Source organism: Gorilla gorilla, chromosome 21, assembly GCF_029281585.2.
Source record: "Gorilla gorilla gorilla isolate KB3781 chromosome 21, NHGRI_mGorGor1-v2.1_pri, whole genome shotgun sequence".
Taxonomy (NCBI): domain Eukaryota; kingdom Metazoa; phylum Chordata; class Mammalia; order Primates; family Hominidae; genus Gorilla; species Gorilla gorilla.
This window is the reverse complement of record NC_073245.2, coordinates 56,754,447-56,775,707: the sequence shown is the minus strand read 5'-3', so window position 1 is coordinate 56,775,707 and position 21,261 is coordinate 56,754,447. Positions and strand designations below refer to the sequence as shown.

Genomic DNA, 21,261 nt, shown 5'->3' with positions numbered 1-21,261 from the left:
TTAAAAAAATATGGCCACTATATTTAATATGTACTATATATAACATGCAGAGATCATCAAAAACCAATGAAAGTTAAGCCTTATGCACGTAAGAAAACAATAGAATTATGTTATGCTTAACTGACACTGAAAATCAAGATTAAACCATCAGCTTTTTCTTTTTTTTTTTTAAGTTTCATTCTGGTGATTAGCAGAAACACGGAGTAGGTAGGTTTGCAAAATCAGGACTGGGAGAAAGGAAGATAACTCACATTCATTAAGCCCCTTCGAGTGGCCAAGCTTTATAACAATTAACTCTCACATGACCTCATGAGACATTTTACAGATAAGGGAACCTAGACTCAGAGACCTTGCCCAAGGTTACCCTGATCTCCCTGAAACCCAAGTTCTTGTTCTTCTCATCATACAACTCTGCATTCCTATGAGTTCTAGCAATTTCTAAGGATTGGCTAACAGAGAACAATGACCCTGAGGCCACAGGAAAGCTCCGTAAGTTATTAGCCTCCCCGGAAATATCATTTTCATTTTCAGTTGCTTTCAATCTTGGTGTCTTTGGCTTTAACAAATTACAAATAAGAAAATAAGCTATACTTGGCCGGGAGTGGTGGCTTATGCCTATAATCCCAGCACTTTGGGAAGCCGAGGGGGGTGGATCATTTGAGGTCAAGAGTTCAAGACCAGCCTGACTAACATGGTGAAACTCTGTCTCTACTAAAAATGCAAAAATTAGCCGGGCATGGTGGCACACCTCTGTAGTCCCAGCTACTCGGGAGGCTGAGGCAGGAGAATCGCTTGAACCTGGGAGGCGAGGCTGCAGTGAGCCGTGACCCATTGCACTCCAGCCTGAGCAACAAGAGCAAAACCCCGTCTCAAAAAAAAAAAAAAAAAAAAAAAAAGAACCTAAAGAACCTACACTTAAAAATCTAATGCTTCAAATTTTACTTAAAAACTACAAGAAAACAGGTATTATGTTTTATATAAGCCAATTAAAAATAATACATATTTATTTTCTTAGGTAGCAAAATATAATCAATAAGCAGCAGAATGTTAAGTTTTGGTACAAATATTCAAATAAAAACACAGTCTACCAGCCAGGCCAACATACAGAGATCCCATATCCACAAAAAATTTTAAAATTAGCTGGATGTGGTGGCACACACCTGTAGTCCCCGCTACTCAAGAGGCTGAGGTGAGAGGATCACTTGAGTCCCAGAGTTCGAAGTGGCAATGAACTATGGTTGCACCACAGTAACTCCAGCCGGGGTGACAGAATGAGACCCAGTCTCAAAAACAAAACAAAACAAAAAAACCCACAGTCTAGTCTTAAAAGCACACAGCTGATGGAGAATCACTTAAAAAATAAATCAAAGTCTGTATTTCCTAGTCCTTCATTGCCGATGTCACTAAATATCCCACTGCTCATGTCCTAAGCCTATCCTGATTAGAAAGGGCAGGAATAAAATGAGGGCGACTCTTGCTACCATCATATGCATAGGAGGTCTGGCTCCCTCCGCTGAATTCCCATGCCTAGAAGCCAACCAAACGGCTGAGTCAGTTTCTCCACCCACTCATTCCTGCCTGGTCCTAACTTCCTTCCCCTCTCCAACCAATACTGACGAGGCCCTACATTCCTTTAATGGTTCCAGTGCTGGTTAGAATCATTTACTCTACCTCAAGTATAACCAGAGAATCAAAAACATCAGTACGGCCAGGCGCAGGGGCTCATGCCTGTAATCCCAGTACTTGGGGAGGCCGAGGCAGGTGGATCACCTGAGGTCAAGAGTTCAAGATCAGCCTGGCCAACATGGTGAAATCCTGTCTCTACTAAAAATATTTTAAAAAATTAGCCGGGTATGGTGGTGGGCACCTGTAATCCCAGCTACTCAGGAGGCTGAGGCAGAAGAATCTTTGAACCCAGGAGGTAGAGGTTGCAGTGAGTCGACATCATGCCATTGCATTCCAGCCTGGGAAACTGGAGTTTTGTTTGAGACTCCATCTCAAACAAAAACAAAAACAAAAACAAAAAAAAACAAAACAAAAACATCAGTACATGCGAAAACCCCTGGAAGGTTTTTCACATAATTCATGTATCCAGTTCAATTTGACCAGGGGATTAATTTGGTCATTGGGATAACGTAATTAATTTTGGTTAATTGGTAGTCACCCAAGAAAGCCTTTAAAGGAAATTCTAAAATGAATCAATATATTGCATAATTTTATAAATGGATCAATATACTGTATTATTTTATAAGTAGCATGCTTGAACATAAATGAATCCTTGACTGAGAAACTTGCTATAGCACAGGTTGGTTGTTTAAATACTGGAAAAACTGGGCCAGGCACAGTGGCTCATGCCTGTAATCCCAGCACTTTGGGAGGCCGAGGCGGGCGGATCATACGGGGTCAGGAGCTCGAGACCAGCCTGGCCAACATGGTGAAACCCCGTCTCTACTAAAAAAAATACAAAAATTAGCCAGGTGTGGTGGCGCGCATAATTCCAGCTACTCAGAAGGCTGATGCAGGAGAATGGTCTGAACCCGGGAGGCAGAGGATGCAGTGAGCCAAGATCGTACCACTGCACTCCAGCCTGGGTAACAGAGTGAAACTCCATTAAAAAAAAAAATGCTGGAAACTTTACCCCAAATATTCCTCAACCTGCATTAGCAGGCTACAATGTAGGTTGAGGAATAGCAGTTTATAAAACACTAATACAGGCAGCCCTTCCACTGTGTGGTTTTGCAAATACATAAGGCCAACCCAGGAAAGCAATGTTGGGAGCAGTTAGTGCTGCACAGAGCATATAGGTTCTGGCTCTTTTTTATTACTATATTAAGCTGAGCTACTAAATGAGGAATTTTTTTTTTCCACCTACCAGAGTGGAGCATAGATGACAGTGTGTAAAGGCTTCCTTTAATTAGGAGATAGTGGGATTAAACACAGCATGTGACTTGGTATCAGAAAATGTGAATTCATTTTGCAACCCCTAATATAATAAAATAATGGATCTAGACAATGATCATTAGCAGCTGCTAAAGCCATTCTGTGAAAGACTGATGGGAGACTTATAATAGATGGATCATGCTATCAACACCTGAACCCAATGATCAATCTTAATATCATGCAAAGAGAGCTGACTAGACCTTACTGCCTCCTGACATGATGCAATAGCATGTGCACAGCATCACCTATAAAGTACAATGGACAAAAAAACATCAAAGGAATAAACATATTAAATGAATGCTGGCCAGGCGCGGTGGCTCACGCCTGTAATCCCAACACTTTAGGAGGCTGAGGCAGGTGGATCACTGGAGGTCAGGAGTTCAAGACCAGCCTGGCCAACATGGTGAAACCCCATCTCTACTAAAAATACGAAAATTAGCCGGGCGTGGTGGCATGCGCCTGTAGTCCCAGCTACTCAGGAGGCTGAGGCAGGAGAATAGCTTGAACCCTGGAGGTGGACGTTGCAGTGAGCCAAGATCACACCACTGCACTCCAGCAGCCTGGGCAACAGAACGAGACTCCATCTAAGAAAAGTAAATAAATAAATAAATAGATGTAATCAGTCAAATGCAGAATATGAGAAGTTGTATAGGGCAAATGATACGACTTTTTTAAACAAATAAATGGCAAAGGGGGAAAAAAGAAGAGGAGAAATGGCTATAGATTAAGAAGATTTTAAACAGGGGTATCCATTCTTTTGGCTTCCCTGGGCCATATTGGAAGAAGAAAAAAAATCACACACAAAAAAAATCTCATAATGTTTTAAGAAAGTTTACAAATTTGAGGCCGGGCATGGTGGCTCATGCCTGTAATCCCAGCACTTTGGGAGGCCGAGGCAGGTGGATCACCTGAGGTCAGAAGTTCAAGACCAGCCTGGTCAACATGGTGAAACCCTGTTACTACTAAATATACAAAAATTAGCCGGGCGTGGTGGCGGGCGCCTGTAATCCCAGCTACTCAGGAGGCTGAAGCAGAAGAATCACTTGAACATGGGAGGCAAGGTTGCAGTGAGCCGAGATCACGCCACTGCGCTCCAGCCTGGGCAACAAGAGCAAAACTTCGTTCAAAAAAAAAAAAAAACAAAGAAAGAAAGTTTACAAATTTGTGTTGGGCCTCATTCAAAGCTGTCCTGGGCTGCATATGGCCCACAGGCTGCGGATTGGACAAGCTTGATTTAAGAGATCATCAATCAGGTCTAATACAGGCACCTTGTTTGGATCCCACTGAACACAGACCAACTGTAAAACGACATTTATGAAAGTTGGGCAGGCCGGGCATGATGGCTCACGCCTGTAGTAATCCCAACACTTTGGGAGGCTGAGGTGGGTGGGCGGATCACCTGAGGTCAGGAGTTCGAGACCAGCCCGGCCAAAATAGTGAAACCCTGTCTCTACTAAAAATACAAAAATTAGTGGGGTATGGTGGTACGTGCCTGTAATCTCAGCTTCTCAGGAGGCTGAAGCAGGATAATTGCTTGAACCCAGGAGGCAGAGGTTGCAGTGAGTGAGTGGAGATCACGCCACTGCATTCCAGCCTGGGCAAAAGAGTGAGGCTCTGTGTCAAAAAAAAAAAAAAAGCTGGGTACACTGACACACATCTGTATTTCCAGATACTGATGAGGCTGAGGTAGGGGGATCACTTGAACCTAGGAGTTCAAGTACAGCATGAGCAACATAGCGAGACTCCATCTTGAAAAAAACATTTTTTTAGAAAGACATTTATAAAATTGTTGAGGAAACTGAATACCAAATGGATATTATGTAATATTTAGGACTGACTACTGTTTATTTCCTTAGGTGTAATAATGAAACTGTGACTACAGGGGGGAAAGGAGGAGGAAAAAATCCTTCTCTCTTAGATGTGTATATTGAAGTACAGTATTCATGGATGAAATATGATGACTAGGATTTGCTTTATGATAATTTAAGGTGGGATGGAAGTAGGCAGTATAGATGAAATAAAAGTGACCATATGTTGGCAATCGCTAAAGCTCAGTATATTAGGTGTCTTTTATTATCTTTTCTACTTTTGTATGTTTAAACTTTTCCATAATAAAAGGCTAAAATATAAGAAGAAAATAAAACCTGGATTCAAACTCCAGGACTTATTAGATATAGTATCTGAGAGGGATCTGTCACATCCTCTGTTCTTCAATTTTCTCATTTGAAAATGGGAATGATAATCCCTACCCCACAGAATTGTTAGGAGGACTAAAATGATATCATGGATTTACATCTTTTGGAAATCCAGCTCTTCTAAACTGCAGAGCTATTTACAAATGTTAGCACAACAGTTAGCTCCCTCTGTCTGTAATGCTCTGGAAGTAGACAGAGACTACAGGTTTGTGGGAGTGGAGCTAAGTGACGGGCTGAATCCATCTGGACCCTCCAAAATTTCATTTTGTAAGAGTTCCTTAATATGACACTGTATACCTTATATTGTCCTTTTTCTCTCAAAAGGAGGCTGTCAGAATTCAGTAAAATGTGAAAAATTTTAAATTTTAAAATTTTAACAGAATTGTGACATACTCTACCTTGAATTATTTTTGTTTCATTTATTTTCTCAATTATTCATATTTCTCCTACTAAAGTCAGAAAGTATATTTACAGGATGGCTGGGTGCAGTGGCTCACACCTATAATCCCAGCACTTTGGGAGGCCAAGATGGGTGGATCATCTGAGTTCAGGAGTTTGAGACCAGCCTGGCCAATATGGTGAAACCCTGTCTCTACTAAAAATGAAAAAAAAAAAAAAAATAGCCGGTGTGGTGGTGTGTGCCTGTAATCCCAGCTACTTGGGAGGCTGAGGCAGGAGAATCACTTGAACCTCAAAGGCGAAGGGTGCAGTGAGCCAAAATCGCACCACTGCACTCCAGCCTGAGGGACAAAGTGAGACTCTGTCTCAAAAAAAAAAAAAAAGTAAGTATATTTACAGGAGACTGTGTTATTGAGATAAAACTGAACACAGGCAGGGCACGGTGGCTCACGCCTGTAATCCCAGCACTTTGGGAGGCCGAGGCAGGCAGATCACTTGAGGTCAGGAGTCAAGACCAGCCTGGCCAACATGGTGAAACCCCATTTCTATAAAAATACAAAAATGCCAGGAGCAGTGGCTCACACCTGTAATCACAGCACTTTGGGAGGCCAAGGCGAGTGGATCACCTGAGGTTGGGAGTTCAAGACCAGCCTGACCAACATGGAGAACGCTGTCTCTACTAAAAATACAAAATTAGCCGGGCGTGGTGGCGCATGCCTGTGATCCCAGCTACTCAGGAGGCTGAGGCATGAGAATCGCTTGAACCCAGGAGGCGGCGGTTGCGGTGAGCCAAGATCATACCATTGTACTCCAGCCTGGGCAATAAGAGTGAAACTCCATCTCAAAAAAAAAAATAATAATACAAAAATTAGCCGGGCCTAATGGCAAGTGCTTGTAATCCCAGCTACTTGGGAGGCTGAGGCAGGAGAATTGCTTGAACCTGGGAGGCGGAAGTTGCAGTGAACTGAGATGGTGCCATTGCACTCCAGCCTGGGTAACAGAGCGAGATTCCGTCTCAAAAAACACACACAAAAAAAAACAAAAAACAAAAAAACAAAAACACAAAAAACACACACACTAAAACATTGTTTAAAATATTCCAGGTGCTTTTAGGATAATAGATATGTGTACTTCAGTACTAAAGGTTCATCTCAAATAAAAGGAAATTAACAGAAGTTCAAGTATAAGCAACACAAAGGGATACCTGGCACTATCTGCCTTCAGTTTAAAGAATGGTTGGAAAGAGCCAGTGTAATCTCTCTATGTGCAAATCAGATCAAGTCATTTCACTTCCTTTCAATGGTTTCTCTCCACCTTCTAGAAGTCCAAACTGCTAAACAAAGGCTTGGGTGGCTCTCCAGCCTTATTTCCTCCCTCCTCCCCTAGTCAAAGCCCCACCAGGACTGATGCCCCTTCCCACCAGAGGCCAGGAAAGCTTCATCTTCCACTCCTCTCTCCCTTACCTCTTGTTGGTCAAGTCCTGTTGATTCTCCTTCTGAAATGTCTCTCAAATCTGCCCTCTCCTTTCCCTTTCCGCTGCCACTGCCCTTTTTTACCCTTATTTCCCCAGCCTCCTAAAGAAGATACTTCCTGATTTTTTTTCTGATTATGAAGGCAATTCATGCTCATAAAAAAGGAAAATTAGGGCAATGAGGAACAGAATAAAAGTTTCCCCATGATCTCATAAACAGCTTACCTTTCTAGTACACTTATGTTTCACTGCAGTATTATTCACAATAGCCAAAAGATGGAAGCAACTCAAAGTGACCATCGATGAATGGATAAACAAAGTGTGGTATAAACATGCAATGGAATATTATTCAGCCTTACAAAAAGAATGAAATTCTGACACATGCTACACAACAAGGATGAACCTTGAGGACACTATGCTAGTGAAATAAGCCCGTCACAGAAAGACAAATAATGCAAGATTCCACTAACAGGATGTATCCAGAGTAACCAAACACATAGAAAACAAAAGTAGAATGGGTGCTGCCAAGGGCTGGTGGGGAGGCGGAAATGGGGAGCTAAACCTATTAAAGGTACAGTTTGGCTTTTGCACTTTTACAAGATGAAAAAGTCATGCAGATTGGTTGCACAGCATGAATACACTTAATACTACAAAACTGTAAACTTAAAAATAGTTAAGATGGTAAATTTTATCACAATTAAAGATTTAACATTTTTAAAAAGAACTAGTATTTCCAGACATTTTTATTACAAACATGTATACATTTAAGAAAACAGTAACATACTGTACCGTAATCTGCTTTTTACACCTAACCACATAATGTAAACATCTTTCTAATATACATAGCTCCCACCTAATTGTCTTTTTTTTTGAGATGGAGTTTTGCTCTTGTCACCCAGGCTGGAGTGCAATGGTACAATCTCAGCTCACTGCAACCTCTGCCTCCCAGGCTGAAGAGAATCTCCTGCCTCAGTTTCCCAAGTAGCTGGGACTACAGGCGTGCACCACTACACCCAGCTAATTTTTGTATTTTTAGCAGAGATGGGGTTTCACCATGTTGACCAGGCTAGTCTCAAACTCCTCACCTCAGATAATCTGCCCGCCTTGGCCTCCCAAAGTGCTGGGATTACAGGCGTAAGCCACCGTGCCAGGCCAATTTTTCAATTTTATAAAAACATGATAGTCAATATCTCATGATGTCTTATGATAGACACCTGTTTTTTTTTTTTAACCTACCCCTTCTCCAGTATCAATACTCTGATGTTCCCATGGGAAAACTACTTTACCTTACTCATCCTGTCCTCCCATCCCCATGCCCAGCCAACTCTTACTCTGTGTGGCTAAGCTGGGTACATGTATTTTTAAGTTTATTTCTAAGTATTTATTTTTCATGTTGCTATTGTCAGTTCTCCTACAATTACATTTTCTATTTTTGTTTGCATAAAGCTATTGCTTTTTGTCTATCTTACAACTGCTGTTCACTTAGCCTTATTATATCTAAGTATTTTTAGTTTAATTCTCTTGAATTTTCTCAGCAGACAATCATATCACAGGTAGAGATTTATATCATCCAGGTAGTGGTTAAGAGTAAAAGCTCTGGGTTCAGGTAAACCTAGATTCAAATACTGTGTGACCCTGAGTGAGCATGTTACCTCAGTTTCTTTATCCATAAATTTGCAATTATTAGAGGGCCTATCTCACAGGGTTGTTGTAAACATCACATTATTCATTAAGAATGGTGCATGAGGCCGAGCGCAGTGGCTCATGCCTGTAATCCTAGCACCTTGGGAGGCCGATGCGGGTGGATCACTTGAGGTCTGGAGTTCGAGACCAGCCTGGTCAACATGGCAAAACCTCATCTCTACTAAAAATACAAAAATTAGCTGAGTGTGGTGGCTCGCACCTGTATTCCCAGCTACTTGGGGGGCTGAGGCAGGAGGATCGCTTGAGCACAGGAGGCAGAGGCTGCAGTGAGCCAAGATTGCACCACTACCCTCCAGCATGGGCGACAGAGTGATACCCTGTCCCCCCCCCCCAAAAAAAAAAAAGAATGGTGCATGAAAAGTACTTAACACAATACTAGTTCAACAAATGCCTGCTATCTGCCGACAATGAAAATTGTGACTTTCCTTCCACACTTATAACTTTATTTATTTTTGTTGCATTACACTGGTGCACTCCTTTCAGGAATAACCTGGCTTCCCACGTCTCCAAAAAGTAACAGGCATCAGATTCCTATTGAAGGATCTGTACTGTGGAGCTCCTCCACTCCCACCTTCTCAGGAAAGTTATACTATCAATTCTCCCTTTCATATCCTGTGTCTTCTCAGCCTTTCTCTCTCCACTGACTCTTTGCCAACAGCATTTAATCTCTCTCATGCTCAAAAAAACTTCACCTATTCCCCAATCGCTCCTCAGCCTTCTCTCTACCTCCCTTCCAGCCAAACTTCTCTGAGCTGCCTACACTTTGTCTTTCTCACATCCCACTCTTAACTCATCCCACTGATATATTATATTGAACCTTTGAAAGCTGCTGATATTATAGATTCCGCCCCAACCATTTCACCAAATCTGCTCAATGAGGTCCCAACCGACCTCCATATTTATTTACCCAAAAGGACACATTTTAATTTTTAACTTGTATTACTCGACATCTCAGCAACATCTACAAAGGCCAACCAACCTCTTCCTTTGGCCTTCATTACTATACTTTGCTGGTTTCTCTCCTGTTCCTGTTTCTCTAGCCATTTCTTTTAGTGTAGACTAAGTGCATGGCTCATTATTCCAAGAGTATGCAATGCAGTAGCCCTGAATAATCTCAGCCTTTTTTTTTTGTCAACCTCTCTGGATGGATCTCTTTCAATATTGATCTTTAAGTTCCAGTTGTAGTGGACTGCTTTTGGCTCCATGAATGTACTTTTGAAAATGTTTGGAACATCCCCACGATAGCTAACTCAGACTACACCCTCCATACATTTTATCAAAACCCTACCTGAATCTCCAAACTATGCTAGATTGATCTTAACATGCGCCCCCTTTCACAATTCTCATCACAATTATAATCACTTGTTTGATGAATATTTTCTCCACCAATCTGTGATCTCCTTGAGGGCAGGGACCTGCTTCCTTACTACCTACACAGTGCCTTGCACATAGAAGAAGATGCTCATTAAATATTTTTTGAATTAGCCAGGTGCAGTGGTGTGCACCTGCAGTCCCAGCTGCTTGGGAGGCTGAGACAGGAGGATCACTTGAGCCCAGGAATCTGAGACCAGCCTGGGCAACATAGTGAGACCTCATCTCAACAATAAATACATACACGCACACAGTCACACACACACATATATATGAATCACCACAAATGAATGCCTGCAAAGTGAAAAACAGATGGGAGGAATGATAAGACCAAGAGAGAAACACAAAAAACTGATCTTTCTGAGACTATACCTCTGATCAAAGACACACACCTTCGGCTTAAAACCCTTTGATGGCTTCCCACTGCCCCCAACACAAAGCCCAAACTCCTCCACACTTACAGTCTTTCAGGAGGAGCACCTGCTTGTCTCTCAAACACCATCTAGCCAGACTCCCTCCAACTCTCATAATCTGCTCTCCAGCTAGCCTGAAATCCTTGCAGATTCCCAAGAAGTCTGCACTCTCTCCCCAAGGCTTTTCTCTACCTACTTTCTCTACCTGCTTTATCTACCCACAGTAAGGTACACTCCACCAGCCTCATCTTCTGGCCAACATAAAGACAGCCTTCATGTCTCATTTTGGAAGTCACCTTCTTTTGGCATCTCTCCCTGATCATCCACACTAACCTCACCTCCAGAAATCCAGGTTAACTGTTTTCTCTGTGCATTCACAGCCCCTCTGTATGTCCAAAATCATAACCGGAATCACTGTGAATTCTTGTTTACGAGTCTGTCTCCTCCGGAAAACTGTGGAGTTCCCTCAGGACACGATGTCTCTCGTTCACTTTTTTACCCTGGCTATCAGCCCGGGCCGTGGCTCACAATAAATGCTCAGTGATGGTCCTCCTTGTAGTAGTAGTAATAATAAAAGCTCCCATGTATTGAGGGCTTACCTCCACGAATTTTAAATATAAATTTACCTTGTAATAACGTCATCAGACAGGTGCTACCATGATTCCCATTTTGCAGACGATAAAACTGACGCACAAAGAGGTCAATCCTCTCTGGCCCCAGAAGAGTCACACACACAAATAAATTTTCTGCACAGTTTTGAGTTATTTTCTGGCCCCCAAACAAGAAGGGATTTTTTTTTAAGAAACTTTCGAATGAGGTCGACCAATGGCTACAAATATAATAAACAGCCGAAAACGGACTCTCCCTGAACGCGGGGCGGGGTCAAAGGGCGTCGGGGGCGCCGTCCCCGGCGCGGCTGAGGGACAAAGATCGGGCCGCAGCCTCCCTCCCCGGGTTCCCCGGCGGCTCAGCCCCTCGCCCCCTGCGACGTGTCGACGCCAGGCCCGGAGCGTTGGGGCCGCAACCCGCCGCCCGGCTCCTGCTCACCTGCGGTCTCGCCGCCTCTCCGTGCCTGGGCCGCCGGTCCGCAGCGCCTCCCCGGGGCAGCCTAGCGCTCGCAGCCCGCAACCCGCAGCGGAGCCCGTTGCCTTGGCGACCTGGGCTGCCGAACTCCCGCGGCACTCGCGCTACGGCGGCTCGGATGGGACCAGGACGGTTCGCGTCCCCTTCCGCAGCCGCGGAGGGGGCAGAGGAGGGACGAGGTGGGAGTCGAGGGCTGAGGTGCGAAGGAGGGATCCGGGTTGGAACTTGGCCCGGGGAAGATAGGGAAAGGGGGACAGTGAGGCCAGGGGGAGGTCTTGGGCCGCGGGTGCTGCTTGTGCCTCAGTTTATCTCTCTGTAACCTCAAATGGGGACCGTGCGAGGAGGAGACAGGGCCTCAGGTGGTGGCTTGGTAGACTGGGTTTTTGTTATTTTGTTTTTGTTTTTGTTTTGAGACAGAATCTCACTCTGTCGCCCAGGCTGGAGTGCAGTGGCGCAATCTCGGCTCACTGCAACCTCTGCCCCCTGGGTTTGAGCGATTCTCATGCCTCAGCCTCCCGAGTAGCTGGGATTACAGGAAGGTGCCACCATGCCTGGCTAATTTTTGTATTTTTAGTAGAGACGAGGTTTCGCCATGTTGACCAGGCTGGTCTCGAACTCCGACCTCAGCTGATCCATCCGCCTGGGCCTACCAGCATGGTGGGATTACAGGCGTGAGCCACCACTCCCTGCCAATACTGGGAATATTTAAAGACAAGAAAACTGATGTGGGAGGGGTGGCAGATTCCTCTCTTTTATAGTCTCTGAAGGGGTGGTGTGGCAAAGAGTGAATAAATTGGTTTCTTTGATGGAGAGTTAGATCACCAGATTTAATTTCAATATGAGGAATAATTTATTTTTCCTTGCGTCTAGCAACTACACTTCTTGGAATAACTCTGCAGATATGCTGAAACCTGAGCACAAAGGATATATTCATTAATTCATTTTTGTAAAAGCAAAAGGGTTGCGACCAGTCTAAATATCTATCAAGGGCTGGGCGCAATGGCTCACACCTGTCATCCTGAAACCGCCTTTGCAAAAAATCATAACTGAGATATCAGACCTAACTGACCCCATCTTGCTTCTAACCTCTAGAGTGTCCTGTTCATTCCTGGGTATAGGCTAAACCAGTTTTTTTTTTTTTTTGAGACGGAGTTTCGCTCTTGTTGCCCAGGCTGGAGTGCAATGGCGCCAACTTGGCTCACCACAATGTCCGCCTCCTGAGTTCAAGTGATTCTCCTGCCTCAGCCTCCTGAGTAGCTGGGATTACAGGCATGCACCACCACGCCCAGCTAATTTTTTGTATTTTTAGTAGAGACAGGGTTTCTCCATGTTGGTCAGGTGATCCTCCCGCCTCGGCCTCCCAAAGTGCTGGGATTGTAGGTGTGAGCCACCATGCCCAGCCAGGCCAAACTAGCCTTGGGAAGGAATTTAGTGTATCATTTAAATAATAGCCCTTTCCAGAAAGCTAAACTGTTCTTGTAAAACAAATGAAAGGCCACAGGCCACCAGCCACCAAGCCAAGATGAGAAGGGCTGGAGTTCTAAATAGTACCCACCATTATTCTTATTCTAGAGGTCATAAGTTTTTTTGTTTTGTTTTTTTGAGACAGAGTCTTGCTCTGTCACCCAGGCTGGAGTGCAGTGGCACGATCTTGGCTTTTTGCAACCTCTGCCTCACAGGTTCAAGCAATTATCATGCCTCAGCCTCCACAGTAGCTGGGATTACAGGGACCTGCCACCACGCCAGCTAATTTTTGTATTTTTAGTAGAGACGGGGTTTTGCCATGTTGGCCAGGCTGGTCTTGAACTCCTGACCTCAAGTGATCTGCCTGCCTCAGCTTCCCAAAGTGCTGGGATCACAGACGTGAGCCACTGTGCCTGGCCCCCAATTACTCTTGAGGTAAAATCGCTATTGTGAACCTAAGATCAGCCTTTTGAGATGTCTTTTCAGGTTTTTGCATTTCTAACAACCAGATGGCCCCACTGGACCTGCCAACCAGTTCTGTGGCCCTCATCCAGGAACTGACTCAGCAGAAGAGAACAGCTTTGACCCTCTGCAATTTCTGGTTTTTTTGTTTGTTTTTTTTTGTTTTTTTGAGAAGGAATCTGGCTCTGTCACCCAGGCTGGAGTGCGGTGGCACGATCTTGTCTCACTGCAAGCTCCGCCTCCTGGGTTCACACCATTCTCCTGCCTCAGCCTCCCGAGTAGCTGGGACTACAGGCACCCGCCACCACGCCCGGCTAATTTTTTTGTATTTTTAGTAGAGATGAGGTTTCACCGTGTTAGCCAGGATGGTCTCCGTTTCCTGACCTCATGATCCACCCGCCTCGGCCTCCCAAAGTGCTGGGATTACAGGCATGAGCCACCGCGCCCAGCGACTCTGCAATTTCATCCTCCAGCCAAGCAATCAGCACTCCCAATTCATTGGCCCCCTACCCACCAAATTATCCTTAAAAACTCTGATCCTTGAGTTTTCGGGGAGGATGATTTGAGTAATAACAAAACTCTGGGCTCCCGCACAGCAGGCTTTGTGTGAATTACTTTCTCTGTCGCAATTCCCCCTTCTTGATTAATCAGCTCTGTCTAGGCAGCGTGCAAGGTGAACCCCTTGGGCAGTCCAGCACTTTGATAGGCTGAGGCAGGCAGATTGCTTGAGCCCAGGAGTTCAAGACCAGCCTGGGCAACATAGTGAGACCTCACCTCTACAAAAAATAAAAAAATTAGTCAGGTGTGGTGGTGTGCACCTGTAGTCCCAGCTACTCAGGAGGCTGAGGTGGGAGGATCCCTTGAGCCCGACAGGCGGAGGTTGCAGTCAGCAGAGACTGTGCCATTGCACTCCAGCCTGAGTGACAGAGGGACACCCTGTCTCAAAAAAAAAAAAAAAAGCCAGCCTTGGTGGCTCACGCCTGTAATCCCAGCACTTTGGGAGGCCGAGGCAGGCGGATCATGAGGTCAGGAGACCAAGACCATCCTGGCCAACGTGGTGAAACACCCTCTCTACTAAAAATACAAAAATTAGCCAGACGTGGCAGCGCGCTCCTGTAGTCCCAGCTACTTGGGAGGCTGAGGCAGGAGAATTGCTTAAACCTGAGAGGCAGAGGCTGCAGTGAGCGGAGATCACGCCCCTGCACCCCAGCCTGGACGACAGAGCGAGACTCTGTCTCAAACGAAAAAAAAAGTCTATCCTTAGGGAACTGAGGAAATAAATTATGATACATCCATAAAATAAAATAGATTACCATAGCAAGAATTAAGAGGGACCAAGGTAGATATAGACGTAGATACAGTTTAGATACAGAGCTGTCTTCAAGCTGTGTAACCAGCCAGGGGGTTTACCTCGCCTGCTACCTAGACAGAGCTGACTTATCAAGACAGGGGAGTTGCAATAGAGAAAGAGTAATTCACACAGAGCCGCTGTGTGGGAGACCGGAGCTTTATTATTACTCAAATCAGTCTCCCTGAGCATTTGGGGATCAGAGTTTTTTGTTTGTTTGTTTTGAGACGGAGTCTGTTGCCCAGGCTGGAGTGCAATGGCACAATCTCCACTCCCTGCAGCCTCTGCCTCCCCAGTTCAAGTGATTCTCCTGCCTCAGTCTCCGGAGTAGCTGGGACTACAAGGCATGCGCCACCATGCCTGGCTAATTTTTTGTATTTTTTTTAGTACAGACGGGGGTTTCACCATATTGGCCAGGCTGGACTAGAACTCCTGGCCTCAAGTGATCCACCCGCCTCAGCCTCCCAAGGTACCAGGATTACAGGCATGAGCCACCGCTCCAGGCTGGGGATCAGAGTTTTTAAGGTTAACTTGGTGGGTGAGGGGAAGCCAGTGAGCAAGGAGTGCTGATTGGTCAGGTAGGAGATGAAATCATGGGAAGCTGAAGCTGTCCTCTTGCACTGAGTTCCTGGGTGCGGGCCACAAGATCAGATGAGCCACTTTATCAATCTGTGTGGTGCCAGCTGATCCATCAAGTTCAGGGTCTGAAAAATATCTCAAGCGCTGATCTTAGGAGAAGTTCAGGGAGGGTCAGAATCTTGTAGCCTCCAGCTGCATGACTCCTAAACCATAATTTCTAATCTTGTGGCTAATTTGTTAGTCCTACAAAGGCAGTCTAGTACCCAGGCAAGAGGAAGGTTTGTTTTGGGAAGGGGCTGTTATCATCTTTGTTTTAAACTATAAACTAAGTTCCTCCCAAAGTTAGTTCAGCCTACACCCAGGAAGGAACAAGGACAGGTTAAAGGTTAGAACGAAGATGAAGTAAGATCTTTTTCACTGTCTCTGTCATAATTTTGCAAAGGCAGTTTCAGCTATGTATACGGCAATAGTCTCCGAACTAGTCCCGCCATTGCTTCTACTATAACCCTCAACCCTAACCCATCCCTGCTCCAGTCTTTATTCCAACCAGCAGCCTTTTGAAAGGTAAACACGGCCGGCCGCAGTGGCTCATGCCTGTAATCCCAACACTTTGGGAGGCCAAGGCACGTGGATCACGAAGTCAAGAGTACAAGACCATCCTGGCCAACATAGTGAAACCACATCTCTACTAAAAATACAAAAATTAGCCAGGCGTGGTGGCGTGCGCCTGTAGTCCAGCTACTCGGGAGGCTGAGGCAGGAGAATTGCTTGAACCTGGGAGGCCGAGGTTGCAGTGAGCCGAGATTACGCCACTGCACTTTAGCCTGGTGACAGAGTGAGACTCCGTCTCAAAACAATAAATAAAATAAAATGTAAACACGATTGGCGCGGTGGCTGAAGGCTTTTTTTTGAAACTCCAGCTTAAAAAAAAAAAAGTAAGCATGACCATGTCCCTCACCTGCTCAAAAGCTTTCAACTGTTTCCCCATTACATTTAGAATAAGATGTAGAGTTGTTGTCACCATCAACAAGGCTGGAAGTGAACTGCCCCCTGAATACTTGTCCAACCTCATCTCTCACCATTTTCCCTCTCAGCTGTCACCATTGGAGGGTGTCCAGGTTCTTGGCATCTTGAACAAAGAATTGGACACAACACACAAAGCAAGAAGGAATGAAGGAATTTATTGAAAATGAAAGTACGGGCTGGGCGCGGTGGTTCACGCCTGTAATCCCAGCACTTTGAGAGGCCGAGGCGCGCGGATCACGAGGTCAGGAGTTCGAGACCAGCCTGGCCAACATGGTGAAACCCCGTCTCCACTAAAAATACAAAAAGTAGCTGGGCATGGTGGTGCACACCTGTAATCCTAGCTACTCAGGAGGCTGAGGCAGGAGAATTGCTTGAACCTGGGAGGTGGAGGTTGCAGTGAGCCGAGTTTGAGCCACTGTACTCCAGCCCGGGCCACAGAGCAAGACTCCATCTCACCAATACACTCCGCAGTGTGGGAGGGGGCCTAAGCATAGGAGCTCAAGGGCCCCTGTTACAGAATTTTTGGGAGTTTAAATACCCTCTACTTGGGACACGCCCTATGTAAATGAAAAGGATGAAATAAAGTTACAAAGTCATTTACTTGGCCTACACCCTATGGAGAGGATATTTCCTGTCATAGCTGAAGTGTGAATCAGCCTTTTGTTCCCCACCTCCAGACTCTGTTTTCCTGCCTTAAAGCATGCTTTCATCTCAGGGCATTTTCTCCTGCTCTTCCTCCAGGTATCTTTATGGCTTGCTTCCTCGGTTCCCTCATGTCTGTGCTCCAGTGTCAAGCCCTCTAAAAGACCTGCCCAGACTACTCTTGAAAATAGTAGGGCCGGGCGCAGTGGCTCGTTCCTGTAATCCCAGCACTTTGGGAGGCCTAGGTGCGCGGATCACTTGAGGTCAGGTGTTCAAGACCAGCCTGGCTAACATGGCGAAACCCTGTCTCTACTAAAAATACAAAATTTGGCCAGGCATGGTGGTATGTGCCTGTAATTCCAGCTACTGGGGAGGCTGAAGCATGAGTATTGCTTCAACCCAAGAGGCTGAGGTTGCAGCGAGGTGAGATCATGCCACTGCACTCCAGCCTGGGTGATGGAGTGAGACCCTGTCTCAAAAAATAAAATAAAATAAAAAAAAGAAAAGAAAATAATGGACCCCCACCAACTCTGTATTCTCCTTTTTCTTTTTTCACAGCTCTTGTCAGTGTCTGAGTGTTATATACGTGTGTGTTTGTTGCTTGTCTTTTTTCCCTACAGCATAAGGTCTTTTAAGGATGGGCACTTTGTTTTGTTCTCTACTATTTTCTTATCACTGGCAACAGTGCCTGACACATAGTAATAGCATGGTAAATATTTATCGAATGAACTAATAAGTTAAGTGAAAAAAAAGCGGCAGGTGGATCACCTGAGGTCAGGAGTTCAAGACGAGCCTGGCCAACATGGTGAAACCCTGTCTCTACTATAAATACAAAAAAAAATTAGCCAGGCATGGTGGTGGGCACCTGTAATCCTAGCTACTCAGGAGGCTGAGGCAGGAGAATCGCTTGAACTCAGGAGGCGGACGTTGCAGTGAGCCGAGATTGTGCCACTGCACTCCAGCCTGGGCGACAGAGCGAGACTCTGTCTCAAAAAAAAAAAAAAAAAAAAAAAAAAGTGCCATAATGCTGGCATATGCATATTCCAGTAGGAACTCTGAAAGGAGATCTGGGAGATGGGGGTGGGGGAAGGGTGGGAAGGACACTTCATTTTCACCGTGTGCTCCTTTATGCAGTATGTTATAACCAAGTACATGTGTTATCTTTTCAACAACATATGGGGGGAAATAACCTAGGTTTTTTCACTCGCATCCGTGTGAAGAGACCACCAAACAGGCTTTGTGTGAGCAACAGGGCTGTTTATTTCACCTGGGTGCAGGTGGGCTGAGTCTGAAAAGAGAGTCAGCGAAGGGAGATAGGGGTGGGGCCATTTTATAGGATTTGGGTAGGTAAAGGAAAGTTACAGTCAAAGAGGGTTGTTCTCGATGGTCAGGGGCGGGGGTCACAAGGTGCTCAGTGGGGGAGCTTTTGAGCCAGGATGAGCCAGGAGAAGGAATTTCACAAGGTAATGTCATCAGTTAAGGCAGGAACAGGCCATTTTCACTTCTTTTGTGGTGGAATGTCATCAGTTAAGGCAGGAACAGGCCATCTGGATGTGTATGTGAAGGTCACAGGGGGTATGATGGCTTAGCTTGGGCTCAGAGGCCTGACAGGTTTGACAATGGATGTGTAAAGATGGGAGGAGCTGCCTTGGGTGGCAGTGAGCCCCCTACCCTAGAAGAGATGTTGCTGAGGGGTTTCTGCCTGAGGCGGGAAATTGGAGTAGATGATCACAAAGATCTGCTCTCCTCGCTTTGGCCAAGTAGAAGTGACACACTCAACCAGTTAGGGCCAGAAACACTAAGAGATGGGTGGGATCCTACATGTGGGAGGACAAATGCTTACAGGTAAGAAAATGAAAAACTGTTCAGCTGACAGCTAGACCTAATGTTTCTAACTGAACAAAAACAGTGATCACAGAATATAAACAAAGATCAGACAAGACCACCATGTAGTTGGATCAAGATACAGACAAAGCCACTCTGGTACCGCAAATAGGACTCAACATCTTCCAATTCTGACTAATATGAGTGGATTTTGCTTCTTTTTTTGTAACCGAGCGAATTATAGAGAAACGCCACACTCTGAGACGAATTCAGGAGTCCTTTATTAGCCGGCAACTGAGAGATGGCTAGTGCTTAAAATTCTCTCGGCCCCGAAGAAGGGGCTAGATTTTCTTTTATACTTTGGTTTAGAAAGGGGAAGGGGAGCCTAGCTGAGGCAATCTTACAGAAGTAAAACAGGCAAAAAAGTTAAAAAGACAAATGGCTACAGGAAAACAAACAGTTCCAGGTGCAGGGGCTTTAAATCCATCACAAGGTGATAGATGTGGGGGCTTTGGGTACCATCAACCGGACAAAAATGCAGGGGCTTAGGGTACTATCAACCGGGTGAATTCCTGGAAACTGCAGCTATCGCTTGCCACAGTATCTTATCAGTTAATTGCATTCTTTGATGTGCTGGGAGTCAGCTTGCACAAGTTAAATCCTTGAGGAAGTGGGATGGGTAAGGAGCGGCAAGTGAAGGAGCCAAAATGGAGTTTGTCTGTCTCCCTCAGCTAAGGGAGAGTCAATTCAGGTTAAGACAAGGTAGGGTATCGCACTTTTCCAAGGACTAATCTAGCCTTGTTTTAATCCTTCTTCCTTCCGGATAAAAATTTGTAAGATACCTAATCACTGAATTGCCTCTACTCCTTGACTGTGTCCAATCCAAAACTGTTCTCCTCCTCCTTAAACTCTCCTTAGATTTAGTTACCCAGCATAAACCCAAATCCTAAAATAAGTTCTCCCCAGTCACCTCTTACCAAGACACCTTATGTTTTCTCTGGTATGTGTTCTCCCTTTCTGAACAAGCTAAATAAACCTAATTCTTTTTGACTACAGGTATGTTTCTGGTAGAATTCGATCTGTAAAATTTATCACAGTCTTAGCTCTCTTAAGTCCAGACCAGCAATACTCAGACAGGAAGAAGCAAGAATGTTAAGGACTACCTGGAAAGTTCAGTGGTCCTGAAGCAACTTGACTTGAGCTGGTATTTGTGTATGTGTGGTGAGGAGAGGGATCTGGGAAAAGAGAGGTAGGAATTATTAAATGTGAGTAGTTCTCTTTCTTCTTTCATCAGCCCTTTTCGTGGCCTTGGGCAAACTTTGAGCCTCATTCCATTTCTGTAAAAGATGAATTTGGAATACATTTTCAAGGAATCCAGGAAATAACATCCCCAAATATGCCACACTGGTATGATGATTGCTTGGGGAACAGCACATGGAGAGAGGGGCTTTTCATGAATTTCCCTTATCAGACTAAAGGCTGACAATCCAGAAGGAATTCAATTATGAATCCCCTTCCAGAGAGTTTTATCTATCAGGGAAGATTAACACACCACAGGAGAAGAGATTGAAGTGTGACACCTTGTTGTCCAGACATCATCATTGTTTGCCACATTCCACCTAAACTATTATATGTGTAAGTAAAAAATGTTTTCATTTTCTTCTTTAAGTGAACTCTCAAATTTGACATGTATTTTGAAAGGAATATTTACATCACTGCTTAAATGGGAAACCAGCATTGCTCGGAAGAAATGAGAAGGTTGTTGCTAACACACACCTCAAAACAAAACAATATTTTAAAACTGCAGGCATGGTTGCCTGTTTGAGAGATCTGGAAAATGAGGCTTTACTCTGTTAGAAAGGGAGATAAATACTAGAAAAATGTTAAATACCATACTGGCCTCAAACAACTAGCCTGTTGGTTTGAAATGGGACGTTCTCACTCTGCTGTTTAATATCGCTTAATGTCCTTCATGCACCCTTAGAGCCATTCATTTTTCCCAAATGGGGTGCATCCCACATTTTAGGATACGATTTCCATCGTTTCTAGGTTAATTTGGACTCATCCTTTAGTTCGCAGATTAAAAAATAAATCCTTCCGAGAAGCCTTCCAAGACTACTGCCCAGCTAAATTACTTTCCCCTTACAATAGGAGGCACTAAATACACCTTTATTGAAAGCCTATTCCCCCATACTACTTCATCGTATTCATTACATTGGGGCACGGTGCATTTATGTTGTCAGATCTCCTATTAACTAGAGAATAAATTCTGAGCGTACTGTGTGCCTCTCTGTACACTTCTGTAACCTCCAGATCTTTGCACAATGAATACAAATGATG

General features: G+C 44.8%; 1 protein-coding gene across 4 annotated transcripts in view; it reads right to left on the bottom strand.

Annotated features, from left to right (window-relative positions):
- PKIG (cAMP-dependent protein kinase inhibitor gamma) overlaps positions 1–11,672 on the bottom strand; it is an 88,026-nt gene extending 76,354 nt beyond the window's left edge. For 2 of the 4 annotated variants that reach the window (XM_019017163.3, XM_055373045.2), the window contains exon 1: positions 11,541–11,656. The gene's annotated coding sequence lies outside the window, so the exon portion shown is untranslated. Of the gene's footprint in view, positions 1–11,119; positions 11,258–11,540 lie in introns of those variants that run through there. The other 2 variants (XM_004062206.4, XM_004062208.3) reach the window with 2 other exon arrangements.
- Positions 11,673–21,261: the final 9,589 nt, after the last annotated feature.